At 40.7% G+C, this 23,026-nt stretch overlaps 1 protein-coding gene and 1 pseudogene; both read right to left on the bottom strand.

Moving 5' to 3' along the window:
- Window positions 1-23,026, bottom strand: part of Erich1 (glutamate-rich 1) — a gene marked incomplete at its 5' end in the record, with an annotated part of 52,793,804 nt that overhangs the window by 26,669,558 nt on the left and 26,101,220 nt on the right.
- Rpl23-ps1 (ribosomal protein L23,pseudogene 1) lies at window positions 5,055-5,487 on the bottom strand (annotated as a pseudogene).

The following is a 23,026-nucleotide window of genomic DNA, read 5'->3' as shown; positions in this document are numbered from 1 at the left end:
AAATCTCTACCTTTATTGCAACTGTGCGTGTACGTGTGTGTGTGTGTGTGTGTGTGTGTGTGTGTGCGTGTACATGGATGAAGGCAGAGACACTGGGTATCTTCCTCACTTTCCACATTGTTTACTTTTGAACAAGTTCCCTCAGTCAGCCTGGGGCTCTCCGTTTGTGTGGCCTGGGTGGACAGCAGCACCACTGGGCCTCTGTCTCAGAGGCTGAGCACCAAAGTTCACGTCCTCCTGTGTGAATGGCGAGCGCTCTATTGGTAAAGCCACCACCCCATCAATATTTAATATAAACAGAGCTAAAGGTAATCTATAGAATTAACTATACACATGTGAATTTCATATAAATTAAATATTAAGAGGCCACAAATTGGAACTGCAGAACTACCTAAATGGTAGAGGACATTGCCTAGCATGTGTGAGGCTCTAGGTTTAAACACCAATGAAGTTAGATAAATAAATGAATAAATAAATAAATAAACAAACAAACCACATCCACAGGTAACTTATTGTATCTATGCATATTTTTATACCTGCTTCCAAGCACATTTTAATGTATAGAACTCTAAAAAGAATTTATAATAATATTTTGGAATTTTTTTTAAAGATTTATTTATTTATTATATATGAGTACACTGTAGCTGTTTTCAGACACACCAGAAGAGGGCATCAGTTCTCATTACAGAAGGTTGTGAGCCACCATGTGGTTGCTGGGATTTGAACTCAGGACCTCTGGAAGAGCAGTCAGTGCTCTTAACCACTGAGCCATCTCTCCAGCCCAATATTTTGGAATTTTTCTAATGAATTCTATATGAAAATAGTAAAGTTTCAGTCTCCCAATCCTATACCGAGCACTGAGTCTCACGTATTTATATTTAAATAACATAATTTTGATATAAGTCACTTGAAAGAGTACTTGCTTAATATGCAAAAACAAAACAAAAAAAAAGCCCTGGGTTTAGAGCCTGTTTTGACGATTCATGGCCATAATCCTAGCACTTGGGAAGTAGAAGCAGGAGTTCAGGGTCATCCTTAGCTACATAGTGAGTTTCCAACCAGTCTGGGCTACACGAGACCCTGTCAATAAGTAATATTAATACTAATACTAATACTACTAACAACAACAACAGCAATGATAATGGCCCCTTAGCTGGGCAGTGGCAGCACATGCCTTTCATTCTAGCACCCTGGAGGCAGAGGCAGACAGATCTCTGAGAGTTTGAGGCTGGACCTGTCTACAGAGCAAGTTTTAGGACAGCCAGGGCTACAGGGAGAAAACTTATTTTGAAAATCCCCTCAAAAGAAAAAAGACAGAGATAAGGGAAGAAAAGCAAGAAAGAAGAGGGGGGGAAAAAAAGAAGGAAGAAAAAAGAAACAAAAACCTAGTTTGAAATTGAAGATAATGTTCTAATCACACTCAAAAAATTTATTTATTTTCGACAATTCCAGGCATTTATATAATGCATTTTGGTCATGTGAATCCTCCCATGGCCCTCTCTTGTTAATTATCATTCCTGCTGAAACTCTCCTTTCCAACAAGTTTCTCCTATTCTCATGCCGGTTTTTAAACAGATATAAATGTCTGTGTGAGAGTTTATGTTTGGGTGCCAGTGGAGGGCAGACGAGGGCATTGGATCTCCTCAAGCTAGAGTTACAGGCAGTTGTGAGAGAGCTGATGTGAGTTCTGGAAACTGAATTGGGGTCCACTGCAAGAGCAGAAACTGTATTAACTCTTAAGCCTCTATCTCTCATGACTACACATTTGCTTATTATATAATAGGCCTTGAAAGATTTCAGAATTGGGCTAGAGAGATGGCCCAGTGGTTAAGAACACTGACTGCTCTTCCAGAGGTCCTCAGTTCAAATCCCAGCCACCACATGTTGGCTCACAGCCATCTATAAGGAGATCTGATGCCCTCTTCTGGTGTGTCTGCAGACAGCTACAGTGTACTTATATATGATCAATAAATAAATCTTAAAAACAAAAAAATTATTCCAGGCTCATCTGCCAGGTCTTTTAGCAAAGTCATCTTGCTAGAGATGAAGCCAAAAATGGTGGTGGAGGTAGAAGACCGATCCCTAAAAATTTCTTTTGTCACATCTTCCCAGAGACATCCAAAGAGACTGTCTTCTTTGCCATTTCTTTCTGACTTCTCACAGTTATTAGACACGGCTATATTACCAACAAATCAATCTAGAATCTAATAATGGGGGAAACCCCCCACTCTTCTAATACAAATTTCAAACCAAGTGTGTCTTATCTCTATAGGCACTTTTAGAGTCACGAGATTCTCAAGTGCGCCCTGACCCACCCACCTTCCTCTTCTCAAAGAAGAAGTACTCTTGCATATATATTGAGACAGTTTTCCTGTGCTCATAGATTCCCTGCCAAGTTCTTTTAAATTGTGTTCAAAAAGGAATTTGTCTGCAGAGAATCTCTGCAGAGAACCACTTCCTACTTGTTATTTATATTACTTGGGAGTTTCTTTTCAGATGCTAACATTTTTTCCATTTGCCTAAATGTTTGAAGAGTTACTATTTCTAGCCCATCTTAGTTAATAATGGAACTCATAATATTCTGCAGTAATCTATACTTGGCACAGTTAAAATCCTTGATTGGACCCTCTGTGGGCGAAGTACTTCCCTAGGGTGCACGAAACCCTGGGCTCGATCCCCAATAATTGGTTTGTGGTGAAAGTTCCAGCGAACATACATGATGAAAAGTATACTTTCCAGATTTACAGGAATCAAAAGCAAATTTTAAATTTGTATGCAGTTCTTAAGCCAGGCACCGTGGTACTCATCTTTAACCCCAAGTGGATCTCCGTGAGTTTGAGGCTAATCTGCTGTACCTCGTGAATCCCATACAGCCAGAGCTACCTAGGGAGACCCTGTCTTTAAGACCCTGCCTTATGTTAATTTTAATCTAATTATTTCCATTTGAAATTTCCTTTTCTTCCTTCAGCTGACTTTCAAATATCGTGTTTGCCTGTCTTGTGTGGGTGGCACTCCTGTGGAGATCTGAAGGTAGCTTGAGGATTCAGTGCAGCCCAGAAGTAGCTTTAGCTGCCAGGCTTGGGCAGTCTCCCCTACCAGCCGAGCTATCTCACTTGCCATTGTGTGTTTGAGACAAGATCTCACTGTATATTCCAGACGAGCTTCAAACTCTCTCTCTTTTTCTCCAAGACAGGGTTTCTCTGTGTAACTGCCCTAGCTGTCCCAGAACTCACTTTATAGACCAGGCAGACCTCGAACTCACAGGGCTCCACTTGCCTCTGCCTCCTGAGTGCTGGGATTAAAGAAGTGCACAACCTCACCTGGCAAGAGTTATTTACTTTATTGCGTATGGGTGTTTCGCTTGCGTGCACAGACATTTGCACCCCATGCATGCTTGTGCAACAGATCACCTGCAACTGCAGTTACTGAGAGTTGTAAGCTCCCATGTGGGCGCTGGGAACCAAACCTGGGTCCGCTAGAGGAGCAGCCAGCGCTCTAACCACTAAGCCACCTCTCTAGCTCTGGCAAAGCATTGGCTTCAAATTCTTGATCTCCCTGCCTTAGCTTGTTGAATCCTGGGATTAGAAGCACACACCCCATATGTTCACCTTTCTAATTCATTCTTATCAAATTCACCTTTCTAGAATTCTGCTTTCACAGTTTCCCTTCTAACAGTTAATGACAGTTTGGATGGTTGAAGAGGGAAAAGCCAGAATTGATTAAAAACATTACGGACTCAGTGGCTTTTTTTTTTCTTCAAAATTTATTTATTTATTCATTTATTTATTTATTTATTTATTTAGCTGAAACCCTGCTTCTTTTCCTTTGCTAGTCTGCACATTGAGCTGTCTCTTGGTGAACTTACCTAGTCACTAGGTTTCCTTCTAATGATTTTTCAAAGACGTGCTCAAATTCACTGACTTTAAGAAATGGGTTAATATATGTCAAAAGGTAAATCTTAAAGAAAATATGATCACCATTCCAAGGCAAATACTGAATAAGCATGGGAAGAGATTCTATTTAATTTATTAACGTGTGAAGAAGCATAAATCCTAAGAAACCATGCACAGTACCAAGCAGCACACATACATGTCACATAAGGAATGAGGAACGCAGGCATGGAATTGCAAGCAGATGCCTGGACGTACGATCGACCTGGCAGACTAGCTTGATCTGCATACACATCAATAACGGCAAACTCACCAATAGCATTGCAAGGGACGAAATTTGCATTTCATGGGCAAGAAAAATTTATGGTACAATCATTCTTTTTTTTTCCCCTCCCATGATATTGGCAATTTTAAAAGAAGCCACTGCATTGTAGAATACCTCTAAATCTGTGTTTATCAAATATCATCTTTGCGGCTAGATTTATAATAAACATTTGGGGTGTGTGCATGCATGCCTGTATGTCTCTCTCTCTCTCTCTCTCTCTCTCTCTCTCTCTCTCTCTCTGTGTGTGTGTGTGAGTCTATATGTATGTCTCTGTCTATGCATGCCCAGGGCCTCATGCACATAACATAAAAACATTACCAACTGAACTATATCACCAGCACATATAGACATTTTAATGAGCGTATTTCTTAGGCAGTGTTAAAGCTAAAACCCGTTTTGTTAAACAAGTAGATGTCAGCAACATTTGCACCGTATAAACAACACCCCACCAGCTAACTTTTCACACAGAATAGGTAGAGTTTTTCTTTCTTTTTACTTTTTTTAAAAAATACTTTTTAAATTATTATTTTATGTGTTTGGGTGTTTTGAGTGCATGTATGTCGATGTAACATGTGCATGCATTGCTCTCAGAGGTCAGAAGAGTAGAGCTGATCTAGAACTGAAGGGACACATGGTTGAGAGACACTGGGTGGGACCTGGGAATTAAATCTAGGCCCGCTAAGGAGGAGCCGGTGCTCTATTCTCTGAATCTTGTTTCACGTTTTTTTAAGATAGCTGGGACTGCTCTCAAATTAGCTTTGTAACTCAGTCTGACCTCTTTTTCCCCCCCTCTGAGCAAAGCCTTTCTAATGAATATATTTTACAAATACACTGGAGAATCAGGCCGTGGTTCCTGCATTGGATACAATCCTGGGCCACAAGTCTGCACACACCTTTGCAACTGGACCTGTGATAGCAGAACCTTTCATCTCACCTTTATTGTTTACTATGACCCCTGCATTATTGTCAAAATAAAAAAAAAAAAACAAACACCCCATCTTTTGTTCTATCTGACTTTCATTGTCGAATTACCGCTGCCAGATGTACGTTTTTTCTTAGTTCTGGTTTGCCCTTCTTAACTGTGGCCATCGCCACGTCATTCACACCAGCAGCAGGAAGTCTGTTCAGTCATCCTTTGATTCCTTTCACAAAGATAATGTATAAGGTTTTGGCTCCTGTGTTGTCGGCACAGTTGATCCCAGCTCCTACCGGAAGAACCAGGGAAATCCAAACTTTCGCTCCGGAGGACCCACCACATCCTCACTTTGACATCTTGCGCGACCGGAAAGAGTCAGAAGGAAGTTAGTACAAGGGACAGTAGGATATGAAGTGGAGGCTCCGCCTACTCAGCCTCAGACTGACCTTGAACCCTTGGCCTCTTGCCTGGACTCCAAGTGCTGACATTACAGTCACGCTGTACCACACCCTCAATCAATTGCTATCTTATTTTATTTTTGTTTGTATCTTTTCTTTTTCTACTCAGTTTTTTTTAATGATTTTACTTTCCCCAAAAGCTTCTGTACCCTGATTTCTAATTTTCTACCTATTTTATCTCTGTAGTAATATTTAAATTTTTATATCTTTCTGGATAAAAAACCAAGCCATGTGTGTTGAAGGTATGTTAAATATTTTATTTTTAACTTAGAAAAAGCGGATGGGGGCTGGAGAGAGGGCTCAGCGGTTAAGAACACTGACTTCTCTTCCAGAGGTCCTGAGTTCAATTCCCAGCAACCACATGGTGGCTCACAACCATCTGTGATGAGATTTGATGTCTCTTCTGGTGTATCTGAGACAGTGACAGTGTACTCATATTTAATAAATAAATAAATCTTTAAAAAAAAAGAAAAAGAAGATGGGTAGGAATGGGCACCCTGGAAGATTAAAGCTTGATTTAATTTTTTCATAGCTTTTGTCTTGAAATAAAATTTTAAGATAACAGAATGAGTTACTTACAGAATACACATCAAACCCTTCATTTTACTAGCCTGATAGATAAGACAGACTTCACTGTGGTCAAAAGACCCAAACTACTAAGGACCATGTCAGGCCGGAAGGGAGAGCCTTGGTACTTATTTCTCTCTCTCTCTGCATCTCACCAAATGATTGGGTTGGTGATACTATTTGTCCCACAGTTTTGCCTGTGTATTACTGATATGTTATTATAGTTGCTTTTATTGTCAATTTGCAACAAATTAGAATCTCCTGAGTAGGGAGCCTCACCTGAAGAAGTATCTACAGTTGCCTTGAATGATACTGGGAAGACTCACCCGGATTGTGTTAGCAGCCCACTTGAAAAGGGTGTGGGAGAACACGTTGGCTTGGAAATTAAGAGCATTGGTTGCTTTTCCAGAAGTCCTGAGTTCAATTCCTAGCAAACACATGGTGGCTCATAACCACCTATAATGAGATCTGGTGCCCTCTTCTGGCCTGCAGGCATACAGGCAGGCAGACTGCTGTATACATAGTAAATAAATCTTTAAGGGCTGGAGGGATGGCTCAATGATTAAGAGCACTAACTAACTGCTCTTCCAGAGTTCAAATCTCAGCAACCACAGGGTGCCTCACAACCATCTATAATGAAATCGGATGTCCTCTTCTGATATGTACAAATAAATAAATCTTTAAAAAAAGAAAATTTGTCTTTCACTGGACAGGCTTCCCCTCCTCCACCCCCTTACCCCCACCCCACCTCCTCACCTCCTACCTTAAGTTTCCTCGTTCCCTGGGGCTTTAGATTCTTTTACTGATAACAGGACCTGCTTTTCCAAGCTTTGTGCAGTAACTTTCCTAGAGACTTCCTGGCTTCTGATATCGGATTGGAACTACTCAGGCACCCACCTTGTGGACTGAACAACTGTGGGTTGTCCCACTTCTCCCTGGTAGAGCTATTGTGGGACCGTGATTTAGCTATGGTTACTATTTTAAAGCAAACACAAACATAAACACATATGCAAGCACATATGCATGTATACACACACACACACACACACACACACACACACACACACACACACACGGAACCCAGATAAATACACCCGGTTCTTCTTAATCTCTTTAGATACAAGACTATGTTTAAGCACACTGAGAAACAGAATCGTAGGGGGTTTCCAGAAAGAGTACAAGGTCCCCATTCCTTAAGAAATCCAGGATAGTTCTGACACTCCGAGGACCCTAGGGAGACACAAAGAGCTTTGATATCATATTTTCCAGTTTTAAGCTGGTAGCAAAAAAATGCAAACAGAGGCATTTCATGGGGATTTATGTTTTATTATAAAAATATGCATTTTTGCATCAATTTTAGTAGTTCCTGTTATGCTTACACACCATAAATTGTTTGGCTTTATTATGTGATGTAGCAATAAGTATTTTGTACTGTTTCTTTACCTGTTTTAGTCTTGAGTAGTGTCAGGGTTTTGTTTTAGATTTAGACTGTATGTTTCCTTAACAAGGAACTTTCAAAAAAACTCTTAGAGAATAATCTAGAGGGGTTTAGAACCCAGTTGGGCAGAAAGGGGGGCCAGACAGAGCAAGCAGGTGACATGCAGGTTTAAATGTTAATGACACCTGATGTAGGCTAGGTCAATCCAAAATGTAACATTTTGTGTTTTGAGAAAGCCACGTAAGTAGAAAGGTCTCTCTAACTGTATTTTCTCCGTCATACCTCCCCCCATGCCCCATCCAGCAAGGCAGAAGACCCTCATGAGAGAGATTCTTCCTTAACCAGGGAGAAAGGAACATCCTTATCTCTAAAGACACAAAACCATAGAGAAGACGCTGAACCAACCTTGCTGTTGACTAGGCGCCGCCCACGGTTTCTTGCCATCAGGACAGGTCCTTTTAGTCCAGTCGCATGCCTCACTTCCTCATAACAGCTTACTTTTCCCTCCATCATGCCTAAGAGGATGTACACAGGTGCCCAGTTTCTTTGAGACTGACATTCCCTCCCCACCTCCCAACCCCCAACCTTGCTTTCTGAGACAGGGTTTCTTGTGTAGACATGGCTGGAACTCGATTGCTAGACTAGCCGGTCCTTGAAATCAGAGATCCTCCTGCTGCTCCCTCCTGAGTGCTGGGATTAAAGGTGTATGCCACCACTACCTGGTAAATCTTTATTTCTGAAGACTTCCTGTATTGCATATAACTTATATTAAATAAATGGCATGTGTTTCTCCTGCTAACCATGTCTTTGTTACGTAAGAGTCTCAGTCACACCTTTATGATAAAGGACAAACAAGTTATTTCCCTGCACATTTTATCTTACCCATAGGCAGGTTGGAGCAGTGCAACAATCTGCTTTTTAGCATAAAACGACTCACACCCAACAGACTGTGATAGTGGCGACTGGTGAAAATCCTGAAGATTATACAAGACCAGGGGGCAAATCCAGTTTAGGAGCAGAGAGCATTGTGACCAGTGTGAAAATACAAGGCTTTGTCATGATGAAGACAAAGAAATGATAAGAAAATTTTTAAAGATTTATTTTTACCTATGCTTGAGTATGTGCAGGCAGTGCATGTGGCTATGGGTGGCACAGAGTAAGATAGGGACATCAGAGTTCGTGGAGCTGGAGTTACATGAAGTTTCGAGCTGCATCATGTACCTGAGAACCAAACTCAGGTCCTCTGCAAAAGGGCCACACACTCTTAGTCATGGAGCAATCCTGCTAGCCCCTTGTAAGACAGTGTTTAGCCTACACTAAGAATTATAAACTATACCTTACACAGAGGTGTTGCGACATAAATTAGAGTGCTGGTTTTAGAAATTGGATGCAGGGGGCTGGGGATTTAGCTCAGTGGTAGAGCGCTTACCTAGGAAGCGCAAGGCCCTGGGTTCGGTCCCCAGCTCCGAAAAAAAGAACCAAAAAAAAAAAAAAAAAGAAAAAAAAAAGAAATTGGATGCAGTATTGTTCTAGTGTCCTGCTGGGATGGGTTTCTAAACAGGGAAAACGTTTCACGTTCTTCCAGGCTGTGATGTGATTTAAAGGGCTTAGGGTGTGAGCTTCAGCCCTCAGTTTCACACCCCCAACCTATCCCTCTGGGCCTCTCCAAATCCCTTATGTGTGATTTTCCCCCTTATGTTTAAAATTATAGATTTAAAAGTTTCAATGTATTAAGTTGGATGAGAAATACATTTCCACCAAAGGATTTGAAGATTAATGTGGTATGTAAATTAAACTAAAATCCGAGTGAGGTCTATAGAGGGTTTCCAGGAAAGGGTGATCGCACCTGTGGACAAGAAGTGGAGCTAAGTAATCAGAGAGCTGCAGGGTAGCTCTTTGAGTTTCAGAGGTGACAGGAATTAGAAGAATGTTCCTGAATCACAGACAGCAAAGCCTGGAACTTTCTTTGAATAGATTCTCTGTGTTGAACCCAGCACACAGAGGGATCCAGTTTGTGGGAATAGGGCTTTGAAAAGCTTGCTGATGTCTGTCTGTCTATGTTTTCAACAGAGCTGATGGTCATTCTAGGGATTTCCAGCAAGGTGGGTGAAAACACTAAAACCTCATTCAGAAACATTAGTCAAAGCTGGGGAAATGGCTCACCGCGTGAAGTGCTCGCTGTGTAAGCAAGGAGACCTGAGTGTGCAAAAAGCTGGGTGTGACTGCATGTGCCTGCCAACCCCAGCTCTAGCAAGGAAAAGATAGGAGGATTCTTGGGGACTGACCAGTCAGTATAGACCTTTGGCTTTCTCAAGTGTATGCACGCACGCATGCACGTGTACATGCACACACACACACACACACACACACACACACACACACACACACACACACACAGAGAGAGAGAGAGAGAGAGACAGAGAGACAGAGAGACAGAGAGACAGAGAGACAGAGAGACAGAGAGACAGAGAGAGACAGAGACAGAGACAGAGGCAGGGAGGCAGTTTACTACTGTTAAATCATAACCTTATTCCCAATCGCGGTTTGCAACACAGCCCATAAAAGATACTTTTTCTGTGAGTCCTCAAGTCTTCGGTTCTTGATAGACTCTTTTTCATGTTGTATTAATTTACTTTGCAGGGTTGGGGAGAGGGTGCAAGTGACTGGGCACACACGCAGCGATTAGAGGACAATTTGCAGGAGTCAATTCTCTTCTCCCATCTTGGGCCCAAGGATTGAGCTCCAGTTGTCAACCTTGGCGGCAGGCATCTTCATACACTGAGCCATCATCATGCTGGCCCTGACTCTTTACTTCTGATAGCTCCCATGTTAAATAAAGTGTGCATTTTCTTTTACTAATAATCTGTTTATTAATTCTTATTATTCTCTTATAGTACCAGGAAGCATTCATAAATTCCAAAAGACCAGTCAGGAGCCAATCCAGTGCAATCATACTAGGCCTTTAGTCACAATTTTATTTTTTAATATTTATTTTAATATATATATGCACACACACACACACACACACACACACACACACACACACACACACATACATACACACTGTACCTTCAGACACTCCAGAAAAGGGCATCAGATCTCATTACAGACGGTTGTGAGCCACCATGTGGTTGCTGGGATTTGAACTTAGGACCTCTGGAAGAGCAGTCGGTGCTCTTAACCACTGAGCCATCTCTCCATCCTGGGTCTTTATTCACAAGCTGGAGCTTGGGCTTAAACCACCAGTCAGTTCTGGTAGAGAAGGTTTTGTAGGAAATTGCAAGTGAGGGGTGAGTGTTTCTAGACTGGTAAGTATCTAATTGGGAGGCTACTGTGGCCTTTAAAACAATTGGCTGGTGCTGGGAGCCAAACTATCAACTTAACTTCTGCTTTTTTCCTGATTGGTGGTTGTTAGGAAGTGAGGTGCCGGGGCGGGCTTGTAACCTGGAGGTGCAGAATTGTTGGGGAATAACCTGGAGACTGGTCCTGGACGCAGGTCTTGCTGGGGAGGGGTAACTTGGAAACTGGTGTTAGACACTAGATTTGTTAAGGGGGTAACCTGGAGGCTCAAATCCTATTGAGGGGTAGCCTGGAAACTCGTGCTAGGTACTGGCCTATTAGTTAACTTGAGTTCTACCTTAGGTCAGGTTCTCTGAGATGGAGTCTGAACCCCCAAAATTTGGTCTCTCACTCTTACTAATCTTTGTTATGGGTGAGAAGATATTACTTTTTCTCCTTTACAGAGACCAAGCCAAAAGTATAGATTGATATCAAATGCTCTTCTTCACAATCAAAACCAGGAAGTTATTTATTTCTTTGCATTGTAAATTATGAGGTGTTTGATTTACTATGTTGGTTTGAAGCTGAATGGAAGGTCATAGTTTATAGCAAGATCATTTGTATTTATAGATCATTTTGTTAGAAAATACGATTTGAACAGACTGTTAGTTCCAAAAATATTTATTCATTTTTAATTTCATGTGTGTTTATGTGTGCGTGTGTGCATGTGTGTGCATGTGGGTACAGGTGTTATGAGCTACAGTGCCAGCCCCGTTTCTTGTTTTCTTTACATATTGAATATTTCATTTCTTCTGAATAATGACTCCACCAATGCTAAAATCACACAATTCTCTTTCATTTAGATTTCCTTTGGTTTCTTCTTAGAGGAAAACCCTATTAAACAAAGGAAAACTAGGTCCTATTCATACTTGAAGAAAGCGATGAAACTTGTGTAGTAAATGCAAAGCCGTGTGAAAGGCATATTGTTTTTCTTTTATGATGAAGCGAATTCCTTTACCCAACATTCATTCAGTGTGCTGTGAATAAACACTCCCTTGGCTCAACACTGTAAATGCATAATATAAAAATCCACACGATCCACTATCTCCCCTAGTTTTTAAGAACTCCATTAGAAGAACCCTAAGTGTATAACAGGACAGAGATCAGGAGAAGTATAAAACAGTGGATCACTCAATTACGGTATATTTTTTTTGTGAAAATGGAGAACTATGGAGCTAGTGCCCCCAAAACTTCATTCCACCAAAATCTTTCCAATGTCATGCTTTGCATTATTCTGTAATTAATAAGCAAAATTAACTGAGGTCATGTGCTATCCTTTGGTAATTTAATTAATCCCTTTTGTGTCCAATATCCATTTTCTGCCTAGCTCTTAGCCCAAAGGGCTTAACAGAGTAGATACAGGTGTTTTCATTTTGGATTTGTTATTTTTAAGGCCAAATAATTTTCAGTGGCTACCAAAGTTAACAAAACCTATTTGACTGTGAATATTTCCCCAGGTTTCTCTTTTTAATTAAAAATGAATTTCATTGTTTCCCCTAGCTTCTTAATCCCTTAAAACGGACTATTTTTAAAGCTAGTGCCAGAGGCTGGAAAGGTGGTTCACTGGTTAGGAAGCACTGACTATTCTTCCAGATGACCTGAGTTCAAATCCCAGAACCCACTTCTAACGCCAAGAAAAGCCAACAACAAATAAACCAAACCAAAACAACTGGCCACTGAGTTACTACGCCCAAGGGCCAAGTCAGTGGTTCTCTTATTTCCTTTAAATGTTTTGTACACTTAAGATGCATATATTTGTTTTGGTGTCATTTTTCTGATAAAGATGTACCCACTGTGTAGCTCAGGATGGCTACACATTGGCAGTAATTATAATTTTAAAATATGAAATATATATATATAATAGAATATATATAGGGAATATATATAGAACCTATTTCATGTTATATAAGGCCTGGCTAATTCATCCTTAGGTCTTAAATACTAATAAAAAGACATTCATGTAGATAGAGCCTTACCCAGGAATGTCCGTTTCACTTTATTCTAAATTCTAGCCCGAAACTAGAAACAATTCATGCCTCTCAACTAGGGAGTGAGTGAATACACAAACTGCGGTATAAACATGCGGTGGAATGCTTCTGTGCGCACAAAAGGAATGATTACTAACACATGTAACAATGTGAGTGAATCACAAAAGCATGTGCTGCATGAAAGAGACCATACACCATGAATTGCTTTCGGCATGATTTGAATGAATAAAATAGATTCTGGAAAGGCATGCCTACAGCGATGGAAGGCAGGTCAGGTATTATACAACAGCAGGATGGTGATGGCAGTGGTGGGGAGAGCACATAGAAAAGGACAAGAGGACAGTTTTCTATGTGATGGAAAATGGAACCGTACTGCCTTGTGGCTTTTATGGTTAATGCTCCTCAGCTGTGTTAAGGGCACTGCATGGAGGAGGTTGGCAGAGGCTGCCGGGCACGGTGGTGCATGCTTTTCATCCCAGCACTTGCAAGGCAGAAGGAGGTAGTTCAAGGACAGCCTGGCCTATACAGCCTCAAAATAAATAAGCAAGCAGAAATAAATAAATAAATAAATAAATAAATAAATAAATAAATAAATAAATAAGGCCATAAACTTGTGAGAGCGCAAAGCACGTGGGAAGGGCTGGAAGGGGAGAGGGGAGGGGAGAAATGCATCTCCTTGTTTTCTCTCAAATTCATGGACTCCCCGGCCCCTGGATGTAGATACATATATACCTACATACTTGTGTGTATGTGTGCTAGTCTGTGTGTGTATGAATACATAAATACAACCTGCTTAGCCCAAATAATGTTTCCTGTACATCAGTGATCTCAGGGCTGACCATTTGGTACTGGGTAACCATTTGGAGGGCTCTTCCCCAGGAAGAACAGTTCTCTCCCTCTCAGCATTCCCAGTTTGCCCAGAGTTATTGGTGTGGTACCTAGAGTCTTTCCCCAGGATTGTCTTGCTATGTAACCAAAAACGACGTTGACCTTCTAGTCCTTCTGTCTGTACCTCCTAAATGCCACCGCCCCATTGTCCTATAACACCCACTCTGCTTTCCGTCACTATAGGTGTGCCTTTTCTAGAATCTGTCTTATTCACTTGATCTGAAGATCAAACCCAGAGTTTTGTGCACACCAGTCAAACAACCTACAGACTGATCTACCTCCTAAGCCCCTGTCAAACTTAAAACAGAACTTCACAGTTTTAACTATCATGGTGAAGCACGCTTGTAACCTTGGCGTGAGGGAAGGAAGGAGAGGGGAGGGAGGCAAGTGGCTCAGGAGTATGAAGTTATCCTTGGTGTCTTAGGTCCTTTTCTACTGCTGAGACAAAGCATCATGACCATGTCAGCTAAGCATTTAATTTGGGGGCTTATGGTTTCTGAGAGTTAGAGTCCATGGCCGTCACAGCAGGGAGCAGGGCAGCAGCAGGCAGGCACAGCACTGGAGAGACAGCTGAGAACTAACCGCAGGCAGAGAGAGCTAACAGGGAATGACATGGGCCTTTGAAAGCTCAAAGCCTCTCCCCAGTGACAAACCTCCTCCCACAAGTCCACACCTCCTAATCCTTCCTAAACAGTCCCACCAACTGGGAATCAGGTACTCAAACACAGAAGCACATGGAGACTGTCCTCACGCAAACCACCACACTTAGCACATATTGAATTTGAGAACAATCTTGCCATCAAAAACCAAACCCTGTCCAGGTTTCATTTGCATTCCTATTGAAAGTGGTGTGAGTTCTGGTTCCTCAGTCATTGTAAACCCCAGCATTCCCTTGGCTATGGAAAGATAGTTTATTCTGATCTATACTAGCATTCTTCAGTAGCTAAATACATAGAGTATGTTTTATGTTCTTACTTGCTTTCTGATATGCTCACTAGTAAATTGTCTCTTTACATATTTCAATTAGCTTGATTGTAATTTTGTTATTATGTTATAAAAGCACTTTATGTATTCTAGCTATGAGCTCTTTATTAAATATACATGTTTTCTGTATTTTCTCAAGTTATAGCTGTTTTGAATTTAATGTGATGTGCACATAAAATTTATTTTGAATTTTTGTGAAGTATAATTTATTAATTCCTTTTTATTTATTTATTTTTTTTCGGAGCTGGGAACCGAACCCAGGGCCTTGCGCTTGCTAGGCAAGCGTTCTACCACTGAGCTAAATCCCCAACCCCTTAATTCCTTTTTAAAAAGTTGTATATTTATATAAAACCTACTTATGGATTAGCAAGATAACTTAGAGAGTAAAAATGGTTGCTTTCAAGCCTGGTAGCCCAAGTTTGAATTCCAGGACCCACATAGTGGAAAGAAAGAATTGACTACTGAAAATTTTCATCTTGCTCTATCCAGAACATCTGATGATGATGATGATGATGATGATGATGACTTAAGCATTTTTGTTTTGAAATAAATTCTCTTCAAATTGTTCTATTTAAACAGTGCACTCTAGATTGATATTGCAAAACGATTCTTTGCAGAAATTGACATCTAGTCTTTTTCTTTTTCTTTATTTTTTTTAAAAAAAGATTTACTTATTTATTTTATGTGAGTAGTACACTGTTGCTCTCTTCAGAAACATCAGAAGAGGGCATCAGATTCCATTACAGATGGTTATGAGCCACCATGTGGTTTCTACGAATTGAACTCAGGACCTCTAGGAAGAGCAGTCAGTGCTCTTAACTGCTGAGCCATCTCTCCAGCCTTGACATCTAGTCTTAATATACACAACAAAGCAAAGGACACAGAAGAGCCAAGGCAATTTTTTAAAAATACTTTAATTTTATTTTATGTGCATTGGAATGTCCGGTGCTCTGGAAATAGAGTTACAGACAGTTGTGAGCTGACAGGTGGGTGCTGGAAACGAACCCAGGTCCTCTGGAAGAGTAGAGAGTGTGCTCGACCGCTGAACCATCGTTTTCTTTTTTAATTTCCAACATAATATCTTTATTGGTTATTTGGGTATTTCACATCGTGCACCCTGATCACATTCACTTCCTGGTCATCCCAGGTCTGTCCACCAACACTTATATGACCTCTCCCTTCCAAAAAAAAAAAAAAAAAGGCCAATTTGTATAGTTCTTATACTTACTGAAACATGGTCAAACTCCAGCCCCTTAAAGAAAACTGCATCCTTCCACATGGGTACCCCTGCCAGAAGCCATCAGTGGTAGAGAGCCACTCTTCAGCATCCCTATCACAATTTTTAAGAGCTCTCTGTGCTGGGCAGTTGTGTTGTGAGCCTTTAATCCCAGTACTTGGGAGGCAGAGGCAGGTGGATCTCTAGAAGCCAGCTTGGTCTACAAAGTGAGTTCAAGGATGATCAGGGCCACTATACAAAGAAACTGTCTCAAACCACCCCCCCCTTTTTTTTTCTCTTCAATGGTTTCCTTTCTAGGATGTTACTTTGGGGGATCAGGGGTGGAGTAGGAATAGGGTTGTCACAAAGAAGCCTTCTGTTTCTCCCTCTCAACTGTGGGTCTGCAATCACCAATACCATTGCAAAGGTAGCTTCCTTGCCCTTTAAAACAAAATATTTATTTATTTTGTATATGAGTACACCGTCGCTGTCTTCAAACACACCAGAAGAGGTTATCAGATCTCATTACAGATGGTTGTGAGCCACCACGTGGTTGCTGAGACTTGAACTCAGGACCTTTGGAAGAACAGTTAGTGAGTTAGTGCTCTTAACCACTAAGCCATCTCTTACAGTGAACAGGAGTGCAAACCTAATTAAGGAGAAAGACAGGGAACTTATGCCTACCTTGACTGAAGTCTCATACAGAGAGACAGTGATTAACAGTGTTGAACAGACATAATAGTTAACGAGTGAATCAATTATTTGTGGCACGTGGTCACATACAGTTGACTTTTGACACAAATATCAATAGAAAAAGAAAGGAGGATCATTTCCATGAACAGTGCCTGAAACATAGGTTAGAAGGCTGGGAAGATGGTTCTGCAGTTAGAGTGCACCACGCTCTTGCGGGGGGGGCCTGACGTCACTTCCTTCCACCATATTGGGCTGCTCACACCCACCTGTAACTCAGCGCCTCTGCCTCTTTCAGCACTACATTCCCATGCACATGCCCACACCCAGGCAAACAAACACGCACATAGTTAAAAATAAAAGTAACTCATAAAACATTCACATATTAAATCATATATTCAAATTCAAGTTTGCTAGCATACACAAAACAACCTCAAACTTGATCAGAGATCAAAATGTAAACATAAAACTCTATTCTCCTTCTTTTAAAAGAGAAAAAGAAAGAAAGAAAAGAAAAGATAGCCCAGAAGGGAAGGAACTTGTGTTTGTAAGTTAGATGAAAGTAGGAGCTGGCAAACTCTGGCCACCAGGCACAGTGCAGTCCCTCAACTGTTTTTGTAGATAAAGCTTTATTGGAACATAACTGTGCTCATTCATTTACACACTACCCCTGGCTTCAATGCTCCAAGGGCTGAATTGAGGAGCTATGGCAGAGAGCACAGAGATCATGAGGTTTGGAATATTTACTGTCTGTTCTTTAGCAAAGGTTGCTGATCACTGGGACAGAACACAGTTTTTCTCTGTTGTCCACAGAAGATTGGTTCCAGGACAGCAGAAGATATTTATCTCCCTACATTTGCATACGGCACACCAGCATCTTTCCATGTCCACAAGTCATGTTTAGATTGCTCATAACACTCAACACAATATCACAGCTGTACAGATAGTTGTTATGTTGAATTATGTAGAGAATAATGACAAGAATAATACCTGTATTATTCCGTTCAGAGGCAAGTACTTCTCTCTAATATTTCCGATCCAAGACAGCTTGGATCTACAGAGAGAAAGCAACGGACAAATAGGACAACTGTATTTAAAATGGATGCAGAGGTGCATAATAGTCAGGGAGATATTTGAAGTGCCTGTAAGAGCTTCCACAGCTCACTGTGACTCTGCCTCTGAATCCTGGGACAGTGTTCACCTTGACATTTTGACCATGGATGTCCCTTCACTTTTAAAATGGACAGCCATCCACACGACCCTTACTCAAGTCTCAGATCAAATGGTCCTTCCTTAGTCGGGCTTGTGTTTCTAAACCTTTACTTTTGTGTCTCACACTAGCTCACTCCTTCCAGCCATATTTTAAGCCAGAAACCTTTTTATGCTCTATAGTACTTTATCATCTTTTAATGACTGCTTCAATTTTCCTTTCAGGAATAGTTCTGCGTGGTGAAAAAAAAAAATCAAGAGGTTGTTGAAGTTTGCTTTTATGAAGCACATAGTGTACTGCCATGGATAATTTTTGTTTGTTTCCAGAGCAGAGAGTAGCTCATAGGAGGCAGACTCCATGGAAGAGGTATGTTAGCTACAATGAGTTCCTATTTCAGAGACAGTGACATTATAAAAGTCTAGCTGTTTAATTTACATGGTAGCAGGTCTCAGGAGAGGTAAAGTATAATTGAAGTTTAAAGTGGATCTCTGTCGAGAAGGTTTGACCAGCAAAGAACCCAACTGTGTCCGCTCAGAAACTCTGTGGAAGCTGCAGAGTGGTACCGTTGTTGGCCAGTTGCTTTGGAGAATTGCTGCAGGTTTAACAGTGAGAAGTCCTGTCACCAGCTGAGCTCTCAGCAGGTCTGAGACCTGTAGTGAGGCCAGGGATTCGCATATGGAGTCTGATATGGTGTGCTCTTACCATTTCCAGGGAAAGGGGATTACAGTCCCCATTCTTATCACAACAAACCATGTGTCATTCAGGTAACGAATTATGTGTTTGGTCATGTCAAAGTTATATAACAAAAAGTCATTCTGCGGGCCCACTCACACAAAGAGTGGGCACTACAGCTGGGGGGACTGTTTAATGAACCACCAAGGTCCCTTTCATGTCATATTGACAGGCTTTATTTTAACCTAATATTTATAGAAACATTTATCTGGCTTATTTTATTTGCTTTGACAGAAAAATTTATTATCTCTTTACTTTCATTTGAAAGTAGCCTGCATCTGCACTTTTCAAGCAGCCTAGACACAACACTGTTATCACAACGGTACAGAATTGCTTGGTGGTTTGCTCAGAGCAAAACCGGATTCTAACTGGATCCCTTGTCATGTTCATGCTTCATTCAGTATTTCAAATTCCAGGTATGCTAAATTCTAGACCCTAAGCCATGAACACTGTTGACACCAGCGGCCAGCCACCTGGATTCGAGACGTCTCTTGGGAACAGTAAGATCATCTCTAAAATCTGTGCCAACTGACTCAAATTTGAGCTTCTATAATTTCTTTGAACAGCTTCCTAGAGCATGAAAATCTGCATGTAATGGGAATGCATACACTAGGTTAATCGTTAACATGTTATTACATCGGTGAATTATTGATTGACATATGAAATGGTACCAGTCCAAATCCCTTTAGTCCGGATGCCATTCAAAGTAAAAAGTGAGTTCTTGGAGCATATGGTCATATATGTATCATCTATGAGTGCTCTAAGGGGGCCTTGGGGTGCAGCTTGATAGTTGTAAGCCTTTCCGTAGGAAGAGGTATACATGTCTCACTTAATGGGATAATTAGGGGGTGCTAGAAGCTTCCTTTGTGTTTTCTCAACAAACGAGGTCAGATGTTTTAGCCCCATCTTCTTGGAGAAAAGCCTCATTCTCTGTGTCATTTCTCAATCTGTGTGAACAGCACTTCTGTTATAACATGGAGGAAAGGTTTCAGAATGTCGGATCTGCACATACACATAGTCTGTGTTCACCTAGTGCTGGTGACTACTCCGTGTACTCTGGGGCAGAAAATAGAATCAGCAGCTGGATTTCCTCAAAAGAATAGTTATAGTCTTGTGTTTGTTGTCAGAAATGCCAAGGAGTTTAAATTTTAAGTACACATATTGCTCCTTGTTTATCTGAATTCTTAGAAAATGGATGATTAGGAATATACAGAGCTGGGGAAACGGGCTCAGTGGGTAAAAGAGCTTGCTACACAGGGTGGGGACTGGAGTTTGAATCCCTAGAACCCAAATAAAAGGAAATCAACACCAGAGGCTGTGCTCCAAATGCACATGTATCCCATGGTTCATGCATGCATCCCATGGTTTATGCTCACACTCAAACAGATGTTAAGCTGTTTTGTCTTTTGTAAACATTTTGTTGACTAAATTCCCCAAACTCATTTCATGAATATATTTCTACAGAAAACTGAAGCTATAAATTTTTCATTTATTTACACTCAGAATACAATGAGCCTTCTGCTTCAACCTGTATGTTATAAGCTAATGTCTGTTTTGTAGGTATACAATATGTCCCTGTTTAGGCAGTGGATACAAAACTACTTGGTGAAAGTTTGGTAAAGCAAAAGATAGGCGCACAGTATCCACACATTTCCCTACAAATTAACTATGAATGCCAAAGCAGAAATATAACTTGCCAATTGAGGAATGAGGCTGGTACAACATTAACCAAATGCTCAAAGATAATAGAATCTCTGAGCCTAACAACTTTGGGCACCTTATATTTAATAAGTGTGATGGTCAACATGATTGTAGTTGTACATATGCTCAAAATGAACAACCTGGTCTAATCACAAGGAAATATCAGAAAATACAAAAAAAAAAAAAAAAAAAAGGGAGACACTGTACAAAGTAACTGGACTGCCTGTATTCCCTGGTGATGCCAAAGTCAAGAATCACAGAAAAGGTTAAGCCAATATTCTGTGTTTAAAGAAAATAAAACATATATGGCAATTGTCGCACATGACTTGTGATCCCTGCCAGGTATGGTGATGTATGCTGCAATCTAGAGTTTTGAAGGTCCAGGTAAGAGGATCAGGGACTCAAGGTGGCCCTCAGCTGTATAGTTAGTTCCAGGCAACCTTGTTCTTAATCAGAAACCAAACTTATTAGTCATGGACACCCTGATTCAAACTAGAGTCACTTGGGAAGAGAGAACCTCAGTTAAGAAATTGCTTCCATCAAATTCTCTACGAGCATGACTGGGGGGTATTTCTTGATTAAGGATTGATTTGGGAAGGTCTAGCCCAGGTACCTGAGTAAGCCAGGGGTAGAAAGCAGTGAGGAGTATTCTTCTGTGGTCTCTGCCTCAGTTCCTGCCTCTGTGTTCTTGCTTTGAGTTCCCGTCCTGGCGTCCTTCAGTGATGGACTATAAGCAGTGAGATGAAATGAATCCTTCCCTCCACAAGTTGCTTATTAGTCATGATATTTATTGAATCAACAGGAAGTTAACTAGAACAGATATACTTAATCAGTCAATACATGATCCTTGACATGATCCCTGTTTGGATCCTCCACACAGAGAAAGAACTTCAATGGCTATCAAGGACATTATTTTTAAAAGGCTGTGTATACCCGCACATGCCGATTGTTAGGAAACATCCACTGAAATACTCAGAGGCAAACTAACTTAATCTAGAATAGAGAAAAATGCAAAAGGAAAGACAGAGAATGAGAGAGCTTAAAATAAAAAATGTAAAGAGTGTATAGCTGTTCCTTATTCTTTCCTATGATTATGTTTTGTGAGCTTAAACATTTTACCATAATAAAACATTAACCTCAAAAAGCCATCTTCTGAAATAAACTATGCAGTCTGATGTCAGACAATCCAATATAATATTTTAATGGTCAATTGTTCATTATTTCCTTGACAACATTGCTAAATGATTTGAACAATTCCCATTTAGTAACACAAAAGAACATACAGTTATTATCTCTTAATGATCCTGGACCTAGCATGAGGTGTGTCCCTCCATGTCTTGGTACCTAGGCTGGGCTCTCCATTTTGCTTTATTCTATGGGAAGCTCCTGTCCAGATGGAAGAACCATGAAGACCATTCATTTCCTTATTTTTCCTCAGGAAACTTTGGTCTGGGTTTCCTTGAAACAGGATGCAAACTCCCATGGAGCAGAGCAAATCAACACTTACAGATGTTTCTTCTGCTGCATTCATTTGTGGGAGCAAACATCACAGCATAGGATAGATTTAAATGGAACAAAATGGAGTTTGCTTTGATTTAGTTATGGTTTCCCAAGGTGGGAAGTATTTGTGGCAATATTTAAAAATATCTAGCACAGGCAGTGCCAAACTAAAATAATTGGGATAGCTCTGAACACATTTCTCTATGAATATTGCTTGGTATATTAGCATATGTAGTATCAAAAAGGTTGTGACTGGGGTGGAAACCACTGTCATCGGTTGTGCATGTTTATAAATTGAGAACCATCATTTATCATTTTAGATTACATTCAGTTTGTTATAAATTATTTGTTTAGTATAAGAGGGTCAAGATGTCCTAGCTTAAGCCATTTGCCAAGTTTTACACTTGTTTGGTTCTTGTCACCTACTAGAGACCATTCAAATAATTCACCTCTGTATTCAAGAGAGAAAGAAGTGGCCATACAGATACACGGAGTGGGGATATTGTGGATCGGTATGCTATCAGACATTGTTACCTTACCAGTCCCTTGGACTCACGTCAAAGAACTCATTCAATTCTTTTATTCAGCAAGGACATTAGACATGTCTACACATGCATGTCTGTCTTAGCACCCACCCCAATCATAGCAACAGCAACCAATAAACATCTTCATATTTTGATTGTGCTATGATGGGCTGGAGAGATGGCTCAGTGGTTAAGAGCACCAACTGCTCTTCCAGAGGTCCTGAGTTCAATTCCCAGCAACCACATGGTGGCTCACAACCATCTGTAATGAGATCTGATGCCCTCTTCTGGTGTCTCTGAGGACACCTACTGTGTACTTATATATAATAAATAAATAAATCTTTGATTGTGCTATGACACAATCTGTTAGAACTTACATTTTTTTTTAAAAAATTTATTTATTTAATGTACAGCATTCTGCCTGCATATGTGACTGCAGGCCAGAAGAGGGCACCAGATCTCATTACAGATGGTTGTGAGCCACCATGTGGTTGCTGGGAATTGAACTCGTGACCTCTGGAAGAGCAGTCAGTGCTCTTAACCGTTGAGCCATCTCTCCAGCCCCCTAGAACTTACATTTTAATGGTCTTCCTGCTCAGCTCAGAAGCACTTAGATATGGCTAAAAGCACATTTCAAGGATTCTTGAGTTCCACACAATG

Source organism: Rattus norvegicus, chromosome 16 (genome assembly GCF_021556685.1).
Source record: "Rattus norvegicus strain SHRSP/BbbUtx chromosome 16, alternate assembly SHRSP_T2T, whole genome shotgun sequence".
NCBI lineage: Eukaryota > Metazoa > Chordata > Mammalia > Rodentia > Muridae > Rattus > Rattus norvegicus.
This window is presented reverse-complemented; position numbering and strand designations above follow the sequence as displayed.